Source organism: Triticum urartu, chromosome 3 (assembly GCF_003073215.2).
Source record: "Triticum urartu cultivar G1812 chromosome 3, Tu2.1, whole genome shotgun sequence".
Taxonomy (NCBI): Eukaryota; Viridiplantae; Streptophyta; class Magnoliopsida; order Poales; family Poaceae; genus Triticum; species Triticum urartu.
In genome coordinates this window covers 231,172,568-231,176,767 of record NC_053024.1, presented here as the reverse complement: position 1 = coordinate 231,176,767, position 4,200 = coordinate 231,172,568, and the positions used below count along the sequence as shown (strand labels likewise).

The 4,200-nt window shown below is 47.9% G+C and overlaps 1 long non-coding RNA gene across 3 annotated transcripts; it reads right to left on the bottom strand.

Moving 5' to 3' along the window:
- Nucleotides 1-321: 321 nt before the first annotated feature.
- On the bottom strand, nt 322-3,423 carry LOC125543700. 3 transcript variants are annotated; one of them, XR_007298715.1, is made up of 6 exons: nt 3,154-3,423; nt 2,845-2,919; nt 1,967-2,097; nt 1,355-1,500; nt 867-912; nt 322-651 (listed from the first exon to the last, which is right to left on the bottom strand). It is a non-coding gene; the product is annotated as an uncharacterized LOC125543700 (long non-coding RNA). The 3 variants fall into 3 exon arrangements; XR_007298713.1 differs by having other exon boundaries at nt 322-912; XR_007298714.1 differs by lacking the exon at nt 2,845-2,919 and having other exon boundaries at nt 322-912.
- Between the last annotated feature and the right edge of the window lie 777 nt (nt 3,424-4,200).

The window sequence follows — 4,200 nt, the reverse complement described above, 5'->3', positions numbered from 1 at the left end:
ATGGCAGGGTGCTGGCCTCGGGCACCGACCGAGGTGGCTAGAGGGCGCTGAGTGCGGGCCAGGAGAGGGGGGAGGGGGCACGGCCGGCCGAAGCTGTGAGAAGGCGTTGGCGCAAGGAGCAGGACGGGGTGGCACGGCAGGCCGAAACGACGAGCGGGGCAGCGAGCAGCGCGTGACTGGGAGAACAGGGCAGCATGCAGCGTCGGCGGCCGAGTGTGCACCGCGGGCAGCAGCACACGAGCAGCAGCCTCGTCAGCGGTCGGGGGTGTGCGTCGGCGGGCGTGGGCGAGCGAGGTGAGGATGGCGGGCGAGAACGGCCACTACTAGAAAAAAACACTACCAATAGCGTGGGTTTTTTGCATACCAGTAGGTCATCATCGCCTATATGTATACATACATATACAATATACACCACGCCTATAGGTCATCGTCGCCGGCGCCTCCACAAGCCCGTGTTTGATGGTGTTGATGTCGTCATCATCGCCGCCGCCGCAGCACCGTGAGGATGCCGTCGTCGTCGTGGCCGCCGCAGCCCCATGTCGATGTCGATCTCGTCGTCGTCATCGTCGCCGCTGCAGCCCCATGTTGATATCATCGTCGTCGCCGCCGCAGCTTCGTGTCCATGTGTTCCCTACTAGGAACTCACAAATCCTGGAATTAAACAATGAACCAAGATAGTGCTAGGCATGACCACAAGTAAAAGGAGATAAGGAATTCCAAGGCAGTACGAAATCTTGTTATAGATTCTGAATACAAGCTTTTGAGGCAAATTGCAACAAGCAAAGGCTGTGCACCAAGTAGAAATAATTCCCAGGTCATTCGCAAGCAAGCAAGCAAGAAGGCATCAGCAACAGCAGATGTATTACCAACATTGTACCCTTTACCAGCCGCGCTAGTCAGCGTCGATCACCTCTGCGCCCACGTCGGAAAAGTGAAAACTTGTTAGTACGCAAATTGCATCAGTTCAACCAAATAATATATTACAATTCACGCTCATTAAGTTACAATTCCTTCTCATCTAGCAATTTAAAGGGGCTCATGCCAAAAATATATGCTTAATTCCTCACTGGCTATTCAAACTAAATGGTCCAGGAATGCACATGGTTACCATGGATAAAGTTGCAATTCCTAAAGTTGATCATCTCTTTGTTTTGCGAGGAAAATATATCATTTTTAGAAAGCGTACAACTACAATATCTTCTTATGATCTTAGCTAAGCGATACAGTTAAAAGATAAACATGCACAATCATTTTTTTAGAATATAAACAAGCACAATCAATATGTGAAAACACCAACTCTTTACATAAAACAAAGATGGAGCATTCGGATGTTCAATCATTATGTGGCACTAACCCTCTTGAGAATGCTGACTCGATCCCTACAATCGATCCATAGCTCGCTCATTCTCATGTTCATCTATCTCATGTGAAGAATAAGCTGGTGCTCGTATTCCACCTTCTTCAATGCCATCAAAGAGAGCAGTTCTGGTGCTTCGGTAGCTATGAAAAGTGCAGAGAATAGTTATATAAGAATGCATATAGATTTGACAAGTGCAAAAACGTCTTATATCTATTCTGTTTTATTTCTATAAATGTACATAAAGAATTGATTACTTTGGTTCTATAGGTACCCTCTTCCTTCTTCTGTTCACACAGAAGAAAAGCCTACTGGTCAGCCTAATCATGACCACCTTAAGATTTTTTATAAATGCACACAAGATCACTAAAAATATATTTAAATTATTCGGAACAGATAAAAGTAACCAGTTCTGATTCATCTGCTAGCCAACAAACTAAACGGTGCTTCAGATTTGTAATTATGTGACTATGTTGCGGACCCCTTGCTCATCGTATGATTAAAATAGAACCTTAGCAGACCCTGGAGTCGGCTGCTTTAGATGTTCAGTTATATTCGGAAAAGCATGATGTGTCTTCAAATGAAATGGTTACTGAAAAAGGATCTCACCTTGTTCTAGCAGATCACATGTAGTGATCCATAAACATAGTAAATGTTCTCTGAAATCATTGGATCCGGCTTCGTGGTTCCATAGGATGGTGATGCGAACGCATGATTTTTTTGAGAATTAAGTAGCAAACCTGCAATGCACAAAAGAGATCAAATGGTTAGCAAACCTGATGTTCGTCCTGAAGCTAGTTTTGTCATTTTTATGTACTAAAATCTTTTCATCAGTCATCACTCAAGGAAGCTTTTCATTATTTTACTCTCCAGTATGTGAATGCAGTGAAATTACTCCTCCCAACGAAGACAAATAGAGCTGCCTGATTTTTTTACAGCAGTAATTCTTTCGAACTGTTCTAAAATCTTCGCATCTCGCACATCAAGGAACTTCAACTAAATATAGTGTCCTTGCACGAGCTGCGTCGAACTAAATGTTATTATTTGCTAATGAGCTGAACTGTGTAATGAAGACAGAAGCCGATACAGATAGACAGCCATGTCTAATTGATTGGAGTAATAGTGCTCAACAAGTCTAATTGTATATTTCTGTTCTGACAAAGCATACCAGGCCCTTTCCACCTTTCCTCTGTTTTAAAACTCTTGGTATTTAAATCATTTTATCACAACTTCATAACCATTCAATCTTTCACCTTTGCATACCACCTACGAGAACTTCAGGTACGTGCTAACCCATATAGCAAGATTGCTTGGAGCTAACATAGAGGTTAATTAAAAAATTAATCTTTAGTTCTTCTCTTGTCATGTTTTCTTAGCCAACCATAAGGTAATTCTGTTCGAAAATCAAGTGCTTTATACATGGATTTAGTACTGTCGTAATCTTTTTTAGCTGAAAAAACTGTGCTGTAATTCTTATAGACTTGTACCTGATTAGGAAATAGCATGTGCTCCTAAGAATCAATTAGCAAGGAGAAACAAAGAAGATCATAGCAGCAACTTCCCTGATGAAAATAAGAAAGATTTAGGCCGCCGAGCATAAGCACAAACAGGTTGTGCACGGAGGAAGGAACGTAGTGGAACATAAGGAAAAAAGGCTGCTAGGCATAAACACAAACAGGTTGCGAGCAGTATTGCACGAAGGAAGGAAAGTAGTGGAACAGAAGGAAAAAAAGGGCGGGGAGAGAAGGAAGAAGGGGAAAGGAGAGGGCATGAATCGAGGGAAGAGGGGATCTCACCGCGCTGGAGTTGGACGCAGCCGAAACCCTAGCCGCAGGGAGGGGTCGCGCGCGAGCGCTTGCTGCCGCGAGGAGCGAATTTTGCTAGAGGGAAGGAAGAACCGTCGCGAGGAGAGCTCGTGGGTGTGATGCGCTCCGGCGAGGGCCGCCGGAAGTAGCCGGAATCGCCCGGCGTTGGTGGCGGCGGCGAGGGTTCGCGGGAGGCAGAGGAGAAAATAAGGTAACGATGGAGGCTGTTCGCTGGGCTGGGTTGGTTGTCTCAATGGGCTGGGCTAGTTGTAGCGCATTACGTGACCCGCGCTACGACTATGTTTCTAGTGCTAGCGCGGCCCAGCAAACCCTCGCTACTACTATCAATTGTCCGCGGGGCACGATTGAGGATATTTACTAATAGTGTGCTCAAAAGAAACCAACGCTACTAATAAACCATACCAGTAGCGTGCTTTGTACCCAGCGCTACTGGTAATTACCAGTAGCGTGGGGGCCCAAACAAACGCTACTGGTAAACTTCTATGTATAAGCATTTTCCTAGTAGTGGACCGGCGAGGCCAGCGAGCAAGGAGCGCGGGGCTTGGGCGGCCGGCGCAGGCGGCTGCAGTGAAGCGGGGAGGGGTGAGCGGCAACAAGGCGGGGCTGTGGAAGGGCACCGCGGCGAGGAGAAAAGGAGGCGGCCAGCGGCTCGTCTGACCAAGGCCACGACGCAGGCAGGCGGGCACGGCGCGGCGGAGCAAGGTGAAGTGGTAGGAGTGGAAGCAGCTGCAACAGCGACAAGCGCAGCGAGCAGCAACAGCGGCACGGGGCGCGACATCACTTGCACAGGAGTCCGCTAGCGCGCATGGGGAGAGAAACTTCGGTCACAGCAGTCGAGCAGGGGACGGCTAAACGGTAACAGGTCAAAGGGGGGAAGCGTGGGGATCGGAGGAGGAGCTCACTGCGATGCTCGTGGACGAGGTCGGGGAGCTAGCACGGGGGTAGCCGGATGCATCGAGCTCGTCGACGGGAGGCGGCAGCCGTAGCGGGGAACCGGCTCGATGCCGAGTGTATGGT